The sequence below is a fragment of the Pipra filicauda genome, unplaced genomic scaffold (assembly GCF_003945595.2).
Source record: "Pipra filicauda isolate LSUMZ 115617 unplaced genomic scaffold, ASM394559v2 scaffold210_size2929891_pilon, whole genome shotgun sequence".
Lineage (NCBI taxonomy): Eukaryota > Metazoa > Chordata > Aves > Passeriformes > Pipridae > Pipra > Pipra filicauda.
In genome coordinates, this window is record NW_024104322.1 from 100,743 (window position 1) to 116,285 (window position 15,543).

Genomic DNA, 15,543 nt, shown 5'->3' on the forward strand with positions numbered 1-15,543 from the left:
ACTTCTGCATTGGAGGGATTTCACATGTGCGGAGATACTGCAAGGTGGCACCTCACACACCACAGCTCACAGCCTCTCCAGAAAAGATCCAGCTACAGTTTTGCACCCTACTGTGGGACTCTTGCCGGAGGCATTCAACAGTGGCTCTGTTTGACGAGGGTTAGATGGACTATGCATCCCTGCCTGCTCTGGCACTTCCCACAGAATGACATTTCAGAGTCCTTCCAGCGCCATTTGTGTTAAATATCGATTTGAAATGTATTCTCAGTCAAAATACACATTCCTGTTCTGTCAGCAGAGGGATGGGGTTATTAATTAAAACCAAATCAAATTCCCCAACTGGTCTCAAATTATAGCTGCTAACAGTTAAGAACCAGAGGTATATTCTTTTCCCCTTAATTCGAAACTTTCTTCTTTCACAGAGCACATCCAGTCTCAAAATAGGCACTATTTTTGAGAGTATATAGTTTGCAACCTGTTCAAACTGATGTACCTAGTCTTATGAAGGTCGACACGGCATAGGCAGTTTAAAAACACACAGACTTAGCAAGCACATTGATTTTGGAAAAAGACTAGCGGGGGTGCAATTTAAACTATTAGCTACCTACCTGTTGGCAGCAAATAGTAGATTTTGCCCCTTTCTGCTTGGCTTACGAGCTTTGTGGTGCCCAAGTAGCAACAAGACTCCAGGAGTTTGGCCTTACATGGACTCCAGAGTGGGACTCGTTCAAGCCTGTGTTTGTTCAAGTCTGGATACATTCTGCTCACAGTGGGTCCTTTTTCTTCCTGGGAGAAAAAGGAAGAAACAAGTAAATGGTGGCTGCATTCAGGAAGCCTTTGAAACAGTCTCTGAGAAACAGTTTTCTTTTCCCCACAGTTCTCAGAGTTCATTTTCTGCTTCTACTATACTGTGTGCAAGTAGGGGCTAATCCTTTTGTCACACTCCCTTTCCACTTAGCTCACATTTCTTTCCACTTTTTTCCCCAAAACTTTTCTCCTTTATTCTGGAAAATCATTTCCCTGGTATGCCAGGCCTTCCCCAGGCCCTGCCTCGGCTCCACACAGTCAGCCCCTTTGCAGCCTCTCCTCGGCTGCACTGCTTTTGGATCCTAGAAGTCACCTTTGCTGCATTTCTGAATAGATTCCTATCATCCATACACTGTATGGATGCAACTTTATTCTGCCTTTTTTAACCTCGTTACGGTTTCCTGAGGCACATGAACAACAACAACAACTAAGAATGCTGGCTCTGTAGAAAAGCCAAAGAGCATTCACCATTCAGGAAATAAGCCATTTCATTCTATACAGATATTTTAATATTTTTAAAAGATCAAGCACGTTAGTTTGTTCCAGTTCACTTTCCAGCCTGTGACAATAGCATTGACTATGCGACTGATAGAGACACTTCTGTGTTTCCAGTATTTACGTGAACTATGTGTAACTACATGGTAACCTGAAAAGAGGGAAGGGGACATGGGAGTGCTTTTACCCTTCTGGATATAGCCTGAAGGAAGTAAGAAACCCATTAGTTTCCCAGGCTAACACTGCCTGCTTACACAGCAGCTTTCATTCAAGGGTTTAGAAGGTGCTAGAGATACTGTTGTTCAGAAGAAGTTCTGTCAATATATTAGGTACTCTGTTCTTTCCAGAGACTGGAAACTAGACTTCTCTTTGGCAGGAGTCACCCAAGAGTTTCCGACAATGTCATGCTCTTAATTCTTGAGATTCTAACATCTGTTTATTTGCAGATGCCATTGGGTATACACTACATATTTCAACTGCGTAAAATTATTTTGGAGCACATTAGTACTGCATGCTGCTTTTGCATCAAGTGGGCTTATGCTATCTTTGGAACAACACATAGCTTTCCACAGTTAAACTGTTGACTGTCTTCTACACAGTGCTTGCTTTGGTTGGCTTTTTTTTTTTTTTCTCACAGTTTTGTCCTGGGTTGGCTTAGGCTGGAGCCGAGCTGTGACAATGATTGACACATAGCTGTACACAATATTTGGAAAGTGACCTAATGAGGGGCCAAAATAGCAACAGATTGAGAAATGATAGGATCATAGGGTGTAAAATAGTCGTGCCTTCTGTATGTTGCATTGCGATTGAAAATTTCTGGAGGACAACACTTGCAATAAGACACAGCGCTTGTGAAAAGTTGCCATTATACCAGGTTTGAAAGTCTGCATGGCAGTGCCTGTGTATGTGACTTGCATACTGACCAAAGGAACAGGACAGAAAAAAATAAAAGTGCCAGCACCCACAGAGTAGTCTTGTACTTCACCAAGATTTTTGTCCTCCAGACTTTTTCCACTACAATGGATGCCTTCTAAATAAACATGATGAACACAGCTGTTTGGTGCATAAAAGCCCATTGTACCAGGGAAAAAAAGCAATAATAAAGGTTTCAACAGTAAAGCAACAAAGAGTGTTTTGTTCCATACGCAAGACTCATTTTGCAAAACAGACCTGCTTTAAACCAAACTTTACTGCAGTGTTTATTGTCCTAGATATGAAATGAAAGCATGTTAGAACATTAAGATGCAATAAATTGGCCATTGAACTGAGCTCCACCCTCATTATAACACCATCCATCAGAGCCAAGTATTTGAGGCTTTGTTGTGGGGCTGGTTACATGGAATTTAATGCCTTTGAGACACAGCCAGGTATCTGTGGCTTTGTCATTGAGGGATATAATTGAGAAACCTAGAATAAGGGGCAAGAGACTCATACGGTATTTTTCTATACTCACAGGAGGCATCCTACCAGGTCAACACTGTCTTTGGTCATACCAAGTCAATGCTAGCTTTGGTCAAGAAGAGACAGTGACCAGTAACTAGAAATTATCATATTATAATAGTTAAGTGTGTTTCTCAGAACTCAGAGTGCTAATTGCAGCACAACCTGTGAGAAGGAGCCTGTGTCCTAACGAATTCTTTGCCCATGTGCAGTACTCTGTGTGTCTTTCAAGAGGGAAATTCCTTCTAGAAACCTCTATGGCAGCCGCTTTCTGAATCTAAACCATATTTTATTTAAGCACAAATAACTGCATACACCAGATTAGAAAAAAATCACCTTTTTCAAGAAGTAGTTAATGTTTCTGACTCACAGACTTCCAGATCCAGCCCTTATAAACAAGAGGGAAACTAATTGTGAGAGAACACAAGATAGTTCGGTTTACAACAGAAAGGTATGGATTACTCGCTTGAAAAGAAAATCAGTGGAGTTAAAAAAGTTTACAGAGTGTGCTGTGGAAAGTAACATTCAAATCCCTGTGAAACTGAAGCAGGTCTACAGCACTGGGATAGATACTGGGATAGATTAGGTAGCTTCCCAAAGAAGACAATAATATTCGTAAGTTAACAACAAAAACCTATAAAACACTGTCAAGAACAAAAAATGTAGGGAAGGAAGTTGGCAGTTCTACAGAAAATATATTTTACATCTGTCTTTGATAGAATTAGAGGGATACACACTAGAGTGGTATTTGATGACGAAGATTTGTCCTAGATGAATTAATTTGGAGGATGATTATAAGATTAGAAAAATCTCCATTCTCATAGTATCAGAGGAGTATATGGATTGCTATACCAGATCAGGCCATTGACCCACTAAATTAAGTGCAATATCTCTGAAAACAGCCATGATTGAAAGATTTAAAAGAGAGAACAAAACACCTTATAAGAGGCTGCTCACAACCAGTATGGTCTGGGGGCAAACACAACAGAGATGCAGATTAGCAGAGATTGCCATATGCTCCAAAACATATCTGATTTGTTTATGTAATACAAAATTAATACAGTTATTCTAACATAGACCATGTTTTTGATCCACAGAGTGCTTAATGTGCTAGGCTCCTAAGTCAGGACTTCTTGCTTTCTCACTTGCAGTCTAAACAACCACAGTATTATCTCTTCTTATTAAGCATAGTTATTGATAGAGTACCACAGTGATGCCTGCAGTACATGAAATTATCCTTTAATAGTGATTATTTGATCGATTTCCTCATTTTCATTTTTCTCACTATTCCTTGTGCAAGTACTAACATTTCAGTGCCCTTATCCTTCTTCAAACTTTATTTAAAAGGCACTAGCACAACAATTCCAGCATTGGAGGAGCTTGTGCTCTCTGCCTCAGGGTGACTGTACACTACAGATATTTTGTGACTACTTAAAAGTGCCAGTCAAGTAATTTCAAACTGCTTTTCAGGAAGTTAAATGACAATTCTCACATTGGTCCTCGTAAGAGATCCCAGGGAACTGAATGTCTGTGTTAATCAGAGGACAATATGCATTTGGAGATCTTGGCAACAGCAGCCTCCTCCATCCTCCCACACAGCCAGCTCCAGAGCCCTTTTGATGATATTGCCTCAGCACATGAAATGCAGCTTTCACAGCCCACTCTATTCTGGTCTCAAGATCTCAGATCCTATTACAGGTATTTGTGCTAACAGCTATTTTGTTTCCAATTCCACGTGAACATAGGCTTTAAAATGCAGAAATTCAGGGGTTTATGTCTACAGTCATTCTCTTTTGCTCCCCATTTTTATTTCTGCAGCCATGGCCTCCTGCTTTGCTACTTCTGTAGTCTTTGGAAAACACCCTCTTTCGCCAGGGAAGAAAAAAACCCATATGTGAATGTATTTTAGGAAGTGGAGTCTGAAAATAAGATCTATATCTTGTATAAGAAGTGTGAAACTGAAGTTATCGTCCAAATTACACTGTTCCATTTGTATTGCCTGGGTATGGCTTTAGATTTCTCTGTTCTCCAGGATTAAGTTTTTTGTTTACGTGGTTTTTATAAATGCACTGTACTGCATATGGTAGATACTCTTTTCTTACTCTTCACAATGAGGCTGAATTACCTAATAGCAATTTGATTGCAGGAGGAAGTATGCAAGAGCCAAATTTGGTTCACTTAAGCAAGCATTCTAAATACAATTACGTTGCTTTTACTCTGACTTCCTTACCTGAACAAGAACAGCAGAAAGCTCCCAGAAGTAAGAAGAAAAGATTGTGTTGAATTTATTCCAACAGCTAGAACCTCTTATGTTGTTCCTTACCCACAAACTGCCCCCACTCCCAGCAGATGCTGCTGTAGCTCTGCAGCACACCTGCCCTACCTCAGGCTTTAACTACTTCGAGCATGACTTACAGCTGGGCTTCAGTTCGTTACAACGGAAGTATTATCCACCATAGTCTTCTGCAGCTACTTGTTTTCACATCAAAATCAGAACCACGTTTGGAAAGCTAGCAACGACTAAAATATTAATTGCTGAAAGTAAATCAAGTCTTCTAGGAGAGGGATATGGGCTTTCTGCTTTACTGTTGACTTCTTTTTGATAGGTTGAAGAAAAAAAAAGCAATAGAAGATAGACCAATTATATATATTATTCCTGATTAGTTGAAAATCATTGCCAACTCCTTTAAATCACTTGGGATTTTGTGTTTATGTAAACTCCTCATTGAGGGAAGCACTGGCATGCACTTTCTGCCTCACAAAAACATCCACGTCTTGAAAAACTCGTCAGGCAATACATAAAAAATCACCCCAACCTATAATTGGAGGCAAAAGCACATAGAATTCTTGTTACAATTATATTTTATACACAGAGCTTTCATTTACAGTTTTTTATGCGTTTACAGTGTCTTCCATGCCAAAGCACCCAAACAAAGGGGTGATGTAACTGTGTGTTGGGTAATGATTTTTCATCCATTCCTCTTTTGCTCTGCAGACACAGACTCAGTTATTCAGAATAGAAAAGGACGATCCTTCTCCAATGAACTACACAAATGATCAGACAACTAAGTCTGACTTGAACCAATATATTAATTTATGAAGTGTATGGAACAAATTAAATAACCAAGATGTGTACTCAACTGCTTTTATCCATAAGCCAATCCCCCTCTTCCTCCCAGCACACACACACCCTCCCCCCACGCCTTTTTTGTTTTGTTGATTATTTGGGGGATTTTGTGGACTTGCACAAGATAAATAACAAGCAACTTTTATCAAAATATTACATATTATTGACAGATACAATGTGAGGATTAATGCAGAGAAAAGTTTTCTAGATCAGAGTTTAAGTGGGCCATAAAAGGACTCTGAAACTTAAGTGAAATTTAAATCTAAGACCAGAGAATCTTTTCTGTCCTACTTTAAGAAGCATGAAAACCAGTGACACAGTGCAGTTGCAAAAAGATGCAGGCACAGATATTAGAAAGCCAAATCATAGAATACTGATACTATGTATTTGCATAGAAACAAAAGCAAGTGTGTCCTGTTAGCCAAACTAGATGCATACATATAAATACTACCTAAAAAGTGATACTGGGTGTCACCTTCAGGTTTCTGAACTGATTAATAATATGTCACAGTTAATATCTGTACCTTTCCCCAGTTTCTTTTCCTCAGAAAAATTGCCGCAGCCTGATGCCCATTTTGCTACTCTGCTGAATTACTCTTCTTCCTCCTTCAGAAAGCCACAATTAAATGATTAAATTAAATGAGGAGAATATAAGTGTTTGCTTCATGGCAGTTTACGTAGGTTCCATGTGGGTTCCAGAGTAGTTATAATGGATCAAAGGAACTAATTACATTTTGCAAAGCTATTCAGATCTTAAAGTAGTGCTGACATAATTCAGACAGACAGTATTTCCTATGTGTCAAAACTTAGATCACTTTTTTTTTCCTGAAGGTTGGTTTTTATTCTCAGAATGATTACAAGCAATCTGTGATCTACTAAAAGCAGAACCTAAAATTATAGACAGGTTCACCTGAGGAAAGCAGAATAAATGCAGGGATATGAGTCTTGGGCTTTGTCCATGTCCCTTATTGTCTAGCCAGACCAGCACAGCTGTGGGGAGTTTTGGTAGGTTTTAAGTTTTAATGTTACAATCCTAACCCATTTCTTTCTGTTGTGTGTTTTGGTATAAGCAAATACTAACAAGTCCAATACTTTGACAAAGAGGAATTTTAAGAAGCCTCTTGTAGATCTTTTTTCTTAGCTCTTTCAACTGCTGCTGATAGGAAATACTGGTCTCCAAACCTGTGTCTAAAGAAATACATTTTGTGTTTCTACAGATTTAGTTTGAAGATTAGCAAATGCCCTCATGATCCAGGACTTGAGCTCATATGCAAAGCAGGAATATGTTCCTGCTATACTAAATGGCCACCCACCACTACTCCCTGCACGTGGCAGGATTGGGTGTCTCTTTTGAATCAACAGAAGTGCAGTACCCTACATAGAAGAATCACAGGTATCTGGAAATACAGATACTTATTTATTTACACCTCATCCAGCTAACTGCCAACTAAGCAAACACTTAAATGGAATCAGCTTGCTCTCAGAGATTTCTCTCGCTACTAGGAGCTCCAGGTGTCTAAGTGATTGTAGCAGGGGGAGTTGGAGCCGATATTTCTTCACACTAAGACAGCCTGCTGGGCAACTATTTGTAAGTAGTCATTAGGGCTGTGGATATCTGTGGCTGAAAGGATAGCAAAGGAACTATTGTACAGTCATTGCATCCTGAAAATGGAGGACTAGCAAGAGTTTTTAAGAGGGTTTGAGCATCACTGATCCTTGAAATACAGAGGCATTCTTATATAAGCATCTTTCTCAAACATATGTTGAAACTGAAATTAATAGAGTAATAGATTCATTCCTCTAATAGTCCCAACTTGGGGGAAAAAAAAATCCTTAAATCTCTTTGGAAACCAGATTACTCAATTGTTATTTTATAATTTATCTGAAGCAGGTTGTGATGTTTTAGGTTTAATTGCTCAGATCACACTTCAAGCTGTGCTGTATCACAGTTGATGAAGAGGGTGGCTTTAAATGTAGATAAAACTGTCTAAAAGCTGGAGTCACAGAATGAAATTCCAGCCTGTCATTTAGTATATAGAAATAATTTATTTTCCTCACTATATTCAATTTAATAAAAGTTTTTGTCTTCCCGTGAGTGCAGGAACTGAGGCCCTGAGCGCATTGCGAGGGGCCCGTTCTGGGCAGATGATGTATTGTTTCTACCTCTGACAGCGACCTTAGCTTTGCCTCTTTTAAACTTTGGCAGGCATTGCAGAGGTTTCTGTGCCAAGAAGGCATTACTGAATGTAAATGATATAAACAAAACTGTCTCAGACTTACGGTTCTGTCTAACCCAAAATGGACATTTCTTAGCAAAACCTTTCATCATGAAGAGCTGCACAGGAGGTAAATGCTTTCCTAAGTTTGTCTTGAACAGGCACATATCTATTTCCGGGTGTTATTTTTCTTATGTTTGGAGTGTCAAAAGAGCCACCAAACGAGAGGAAACCCGACTCTTGTTTTCCAAACTGCAGGTCAGATTGAGACAAGATTTCCTGCAGGAAACAGAGATGTTAACAGAAAGTGCAGGGATCAAAACATGTCCATCCGTTTCTCCCCTCACTTTATGCCATACAACCTTCATAACCTCCTCCTCGCCCAAGAACCCTGTCTCAACCAGAGTGGCTTGTTTGTCAGCAGTGTGAGGAGGCAGTAGGATGGAGGTGCATGGCAAAGGCCCTCCCTGTGGCCTGAGAAAGGTCAGGGAAGTTGGTGGTGGGGGAAATCCAGCTTCGGGCAGGCAAGGGATAGGCCGAGAAATGAAGGCTCCTGTAATTTGCCACGTGAATGGTCTCCCTAATATAGTGCTCGTGTGTTAGAGCTTCTCTTTAGATTAAGTGGGCAGTTGTTTGGCATTTAGTGGATGAAAAGGATCCCTGCAGAATTGGTGCAAGATTGAAGATTTAGAAAGTTCCTCCAAGACTGCACACCTTTGACCAGAGCAAATCTCTGTCCTCTTCCACACTTGCCTTTAAAGACTTTTTGTGATGTCCCCATACATTGTGTAAAATGAGTGTTCTCACTAACATCGACAGCAAACCCTTCCTGAGGCTGAAATAAGGAGGATCACACTGCTAGGAGAGAGCCAAAAGACCTACGCAAGCTCCAGCAAGCCTGGAGATGGTGACTGAGCAACTTCTTAACTGTCAGCATTACTTCTATACCACTGTATAGTAGACAGGGAGAGGTATGTTTTTTAACATCTAAAGATTTGTGAAACTCATCGAATTCTTTGGATCAACATGTTAAAGACCAGCAGATGTAAAGCAAGGCAAGGTGGTGTTGGTCTCCAGCCTTGCTGTGAACTGAAGGTACACCAGTCATGTACAGAGAGGGTGTTGCACCCACTTGCTGTTCTGCAGAATCTCAGCAATTACATCCTGAGAAGCCACAACCAGCCAAGCTGTCAGATTTGGAATAACTAGATTAGAGAGATCTGTCTGCTAGAGTAAAGATTTGCCGCCCTTCAATGACTAGCTTCACAACCACTAGCAGGTCACACAGCATTCACAGTTGTTTCCTTAAGATACTGTTTCTGCATAAGGAAAGTCCTAGTGCCATCTATCTGAAAATATTTATAAGTAGGCATTAGTGTTAGCAATTTAACATAAACCTAAAACCCCCTACAGAAGAAGGATGAATTAAGGTATACTTGGCTAATGTAACTAGCCGGGAATGTATTAAGGTTTACTTGGCTTATCTGCATTTATCTGTGGTTTTATATGAGGAACTTGAGCAATTCAGATTTTACTGAAGTCAGCCCAAAGACCAGATTTTTTGACAGCTGACTTAAAGGTTGATTTCAGAAGGAAACAAAAACCCAAGTCTTTTTTTCCTTTCTCCAGGCAAACATTTTCTTCACTGAGTGATGAGCTTGGCTTGCAGTTCTCCGATGATAAAATGTTACTGAGCGAACTCTTAAGCATTTTTTTGTAATAGTATCCAATTTATCAGAGGAGTTAAAGCAGACACAAGCTATACAGGAGCAGTTTTTGAGGTTTTCCAGTTCAGCCTTGGTAATTAAACTTCTCTGTTTCTTCTGGCTCAAATTAATACAACTAAATTTATTACAGTATTTTCATTTAATCCCTCTGTTTTCAGAAGGATTTGGGGTTGGCCATAAACATTGATGATGATCTTAAAGGTCTTTTCCAGCCTAAACAATTCTATGATTCTATTCTATGATTCTGCATTAGATGTTTTCTTTGGGGACAAAACCAGGGAACTGTTTGATCACTTATAAAGAGCTGAAACACAGAAAAGTCACAGATTTGAAGTGCTTATATCCACACGTGGTCATCCTCAGGTGCAACTGTTGTGCTTTCACACATACTGCATAGCCCCGTGGATAAACCCCATGTGAAAAGCAAGCCTTAGGACACTAGGAGAGAAGAGAAAGATATAGGCCCTCAGGTTTTGTGTATTAGCATGTACAAGCCACTGAATTACTGTTTGGTAGCTCAGATTTCCCTCTCCTCAAACACAAAAATAGCAACTGAGCGAGGGTTTGGCTATCCTACTGTTATATCCGTGACACAGCACAGGGATGCACTCACTTCTTAGCTTCATGAAAATTCAAGCTGATAACTTTAGCACCTTTTGACATTTCAGTGCAGGGCTAATAATTAGCCTGCCTAGTCTGGTTACCATCATAGAGCCTTGAGAATGTTTGCAATTTACAGTATATGAAAACCTTACTTTTTCCACACTGATGACAGGGCAGCCCAACCTGCCTTTTCCAACAGGCTTCAAAGAGCCATGGCGCCTGTTGACTTAAATTTAACTCTGGCAGTTAAGATTGCTTTATTTTTGTTTGCTTTATTAGGTTGGCAACATACTAAAGGAAAAACAAGTCATCAAAAATTCTCTGCTCATTGCTTTTCAATTACAGACAATTTTATGGAAACATTGATGACTGGAATAAGTTATAGGAATATTGAAATGCTACAGGACCTCACTTCAGTATGTGCAGTTAAAACAAACACGGAGAGAACCATGAGCACCAATCGTACTAACTTAAAGAGCATCAAAACAGACCTACTGGCCAGATACAGCCTATCAACCACATCAGCCAGCACAGGTCATTCTAGCTTCAGGTAACTAATGGATATGAACCCCTTTATCATTGCCTTAAGGGCCCAGCAGCCACGAACTGAACTTGGGGTAGAAACTGATTTTTCCAGGTACTTTTCCTGTCCATACCTAAAAGCTTCACTTCTTAAATCCTAATAAGAAGATACCATTCCCACATAAACAGGTTGCCATTGCTTATTAATATCAGCTGTTCTGGTAGATAGGTAATCCTTTCCCCTTTGGTCAGAATTCAGCGTTTCATAATTGAGATGCTACTGTGCTATCTGTGCTTTCTGGTCCCTGTTAAAAATACCTTTACAGCTAAAGCAGTAGCCATACATACCAGTGGAAAACTTGGAAAGTAAGACTTGCCACTTACTTGTTTGAATGTTTCATTGCATATTCCTAACAGTACTGTTGTCTTTATTTTCAACATTTCACCACTGTTAAAAAAGAAGCTGTAGAGATAAAGGCAGTGTTTCCTTTTCCACCTCTTGGCACATCAATCCCAAAAGCTGTCTCTGAAAGGCAGGGACCTAGCCAAGGGAATCAAGAGCATTTGCCAATCATTCACGGAACTAGGAATTTCATAGAGGTGAGTTAGATGCTGGAACTCTTGAGTCACTTGCATATGTTACCCAACTGGAAATCAGAGTGAGGAAGCTATAGAAGACAATAGCTGCCTCTTTCACAAAGGACCACACTGCAACTTTACAGATTACGTGGCCTTTAACTGGAAACACTCAGCAAACAAATAACAAAGGAAGCTTTGCTTCCCAGCACCACCAACAGATATATTTTAAAGATCTACCAAGCAGAGAGGTTACCTTTGGAAAGTACAACATCAGACTTTCAGTTCAGTTCATTTGACTCAGTCAGCAAGTTTCATAGGAAGGAAAACAAACAAACAAACAAACTTACATTATCAGCTGGAACTTCCCACCAAACCAGTTTCTAAGTTTTACCGTCAGATCCCCCATCCCCAGTAGAGCAAGATAAGGAAATCCTGAATTCATTGCAGCTGGGCTGATGAGCCTTGTAATTAGGACATGCAGTGTGGTCTTTTGGCGCCTTGAGAGCACTAACCCTTTCACTGCCAAATCCTTTCTATCCTGTTAGAGCTCAAAATGAGACTCCATTGGAGAGGTACTGTTGTCTAATTTTTAAAGAAATAGGTTGGCTTTGCTACTGGTGCATTGTGAACACAGAGCAATCATTACTTTCAGTAATGATTACTTTCAGTGGAATTCATCAGAGGAGCAATCTCCCTGCCATCTCCCAGATGTCTACTAATACACTTGAGACCACAGTGAGTCAGAATGCATTTCTAACTTCCTCTTTATTTTCTGTCTGAGACCATCAACATTCTCTCTGATCATTCCCTGGACATCGCCTTTGACTGTGAAGCTAATTCTAAAGTTTTAATTCAAAACCCTTCTTAAAAATCCCCTTTGCAGCAGTGCAAACAGTAAGGGCTGAATTGCTGATCTGCACAATTAAATACTCCAGAAAGAAAAAAACAAAACAAAACAAAACTGTTTTGGTTCATTCACACCTTGTCTTCTACAAAGACAAAATGGACCGAAATACCATTTCATCACATTCATTACATGCCCTAAGTTTTCACTATTTGATTCCAGGGGCAAGGATGAACTTTCCCATTACCATCCTTATTATATAACTTGGCTTTTGGGAATGGCTTATTTCCTCATCTCCTTCTGAAGAACTGGAGATTTCCAGAGCTTGAAACAGGACGTAGCACCATTTGTGCTGGTGCTCTTTATAGCAACTTTCAAGTGCAACAGATTTGAGACCATTTTCCAGGTCAGATTGGCAGGAACCGTTGAAGTGATTTGCTTGACTGTACCCAGAGGGATGGGCTGCATTTTGGGATCATCTAAGAATTTGCTTTAGGAAGTCATTGTTCTTTAAAGTACCAGTGACATCAGCAATGTGCATCTTCTCCTTTAGTGTCATCTTCTGGGATGATGTATTTGGTTCTTCCTTTTTTAACACTGGGCCTCAAGATGATTATAGGGAGGTGTTTTGTGGTGCCATGCATAGACTGGATGTTTTGCCATGTCCAGCTTTGGCAAATATTGCACAAATGCACTGTCAGCTGAACCAGGTGGCCGCTTTTAGAGCCATGTGCCACACTGGCCACAGAACCAATGGTGGCTACTAAGATTATGATTTAGTGTCAGTGCAGCCCATAGTCTGATGGGATTCTGGCCTTTGGCAAGGCTTCTGGTTGAAACAAAAGTTTGTAAAGGTTTGCTGACAGAGTGGGCCACCTTATGTTACAGTATTGATCTGAAATGTGCCCAGAAGTGTTGGTGAGGAGTAAATTACATAATCCCCAGTTTCTCAAATAATCCCCAAATTTCTCCCTTTTAATGAGGGCAATAGCTCAGTGTAAGGGATTTTAGAAAAGAAAATAGTCACCACTGCAAGCCATATATCCAATCCAAAGCCCACTGAAGGCAGCAGATAGGTATGTTTTCTCTTGTCAGTGAGTTGGCCCTGGGGGCAAGAATAGCAACCTCCTGATGGCCAGGAGTTACATATTCTACCTCCCCAGGAGATATTTTAGATTTTGGCAATAGGTAAAGAATTTGGGATTTCACACATTCCGTGTGTCCATACATACAACTTTCTATAAAAATCAGATAATAAGGAATTTGCAAAGTTACTGATGCGTGTAATGCATGTGAAGTACTTTAAGAATCTCTTAAAGGCAAGAGGACTCTTAAAAAAAGATTTTATATTATTCCAAGTATATATAAGAGAGAGTGGCTCCTAGGGAGACAAGAACTTCTTGAAGACTCTTAATTAATACTATTTTGGCATCCATAGCACTTCCGCTTCCTCTTAACAATTTGATGCCAAGAATTTCTCATTCCAATAGCATCCAATAAATTCTAGACAATAAATTCTAGTGACCGCTGGAGGTATCTTTGGTTGCTTGATGGCTAAAGCAGCTAAAATCTTTTTATTCGTTTTTGAAATAGCTTTTCCTTTTAAAATCTGTAGCTTTAACCCCTGAAACAAAGTGGCTGATTCTCCTCTTAGCAACCACAACGTCCTGCACCAGCACAGAACTGTGCTGTACGGGGAGTAAAATTATGGGCATTTCAGTGCCTGGACATATGTGAAGTCCCCTGTGAGATCAGATTCTACTCTGGGGCCCTTTGAGTTGATCCTGCTGCTGTGCACCAGCTTCAGTTTTGTAAGAGAGGTCAGTGTTTTGTTTGACCGTAGTGCAACTGGGTGAAGCAGATTATCTCAGGCTAAATTTTTCTTTACAGTGTACACCATCTGCAGTGGGATGGGACTCAGTGAGAGATGGGACTCATCCAGGTGCCTAGAGCCTAAATATCATTCTTTTGGTGTGTGACTGTCAGCCAGAAAACACTCAGTGTGCAGACATCCTGAATGTTTGAGATCTCTGAAATAAACGTATTTTCCATTTCAAATTTGTTTCACAAACTCTCTAAATCAGTTTCAATGCATGTCTTCCATATGTATATAACAGGTATAAACATATGAAAACATATATGACATATATGAAGACTCCTCTGAAGTATCTGGATTTAATAGCACTGAAAAACAAGGTCTCCACAGAAGCACAGCATAGATTGGATCTCTTCTTACCTCACTTCCTCATAAGCTGGTGGTAATTCTCTGATGCCAGAATTACATAAGCATAGCATTACAGACCTAAGGTGGAAACACCATGTGAAGAGTGTCCCATAACGTAAGGATGGTGCCGACAGTCAATAGTTGGTCCTATTTCTATAGTAATTCATTATTATGTTAATGTTTTTAAGAGTTACTTCCTTTTTAAACTCCTGCTACAGTTTCTTCTGAATGTTAGCAAGTTAAAGAATGAATCCCTGTTATCTCCATTAGGGAGAATAGCTATTTAGGTGTTGATGGGTTTCCTGCTGTTCTAAAACTACTGAATGGCAAATTAGGAGCTACTGATTTAGATTTGCAGATTGAGAGAGCGAAGATCCTATTGAGGTGAAGTACAAAACCCAAGTATTTACTGTTTATCAGGAAATGTTTAAATTGCAGTAGGTTTCCCCTTAGAAAATCCAAAACAGATATAGACCTCAATGTTTCTTGTTATGATTTGAACATGGGACTCTATATTGACTGTCTGATTAACCCGATTAGAAATTAAAAAGTTATTTTGCATTTTTCTTGGTCTTCTTTTCTTTTCCCTGACTTCACTATTCGTTGCGTAAGTAGTTTTGGACACAAAAACATTTCTTTTTGTGAGCTGTTCTTTCAGCTTTTTGCCTGCATATTCTAACCATACCATGAATGTGTTACAGTCAAACACAAGAAAGCAGTCACTGCTTAGTGGAAAGGTTGGACTAAGTGAACCATGGCAAGCTCAACAGTTTCCTCAGCAGTGGGGTGACCAGCTCCATTGCACTGCCTTTGTGAAACCTCTTTATTAATGGGCCTGTATATTGCTCTCCTCAAATATGCAGCCACTTTTCTAATGAAAAAAATCACTTTTTCCCCTGCTCTTTTTATCCTTCTCCTACTCAGATCTGCCTCAGACCAATCCTAAATACAGTACTGTG

The 15,543-nt window shown here is 39.8% G+C and overlaps 1 protein-coding gene across 2 annotated transcripts in view; it reads left to right on the forward strand.

The window, feature by feature from the left end:
- The window catches only part of ZCCHC24 (zinc finger CCHC-type containing 24), a 109,791-nt gene that overhangs the window by 1,407 nt on the left and 92,841 nt on the right, over positions 1-15,543 (forward strand). The gene's annotated exons all lie outside the window — the stretch shown is intronic.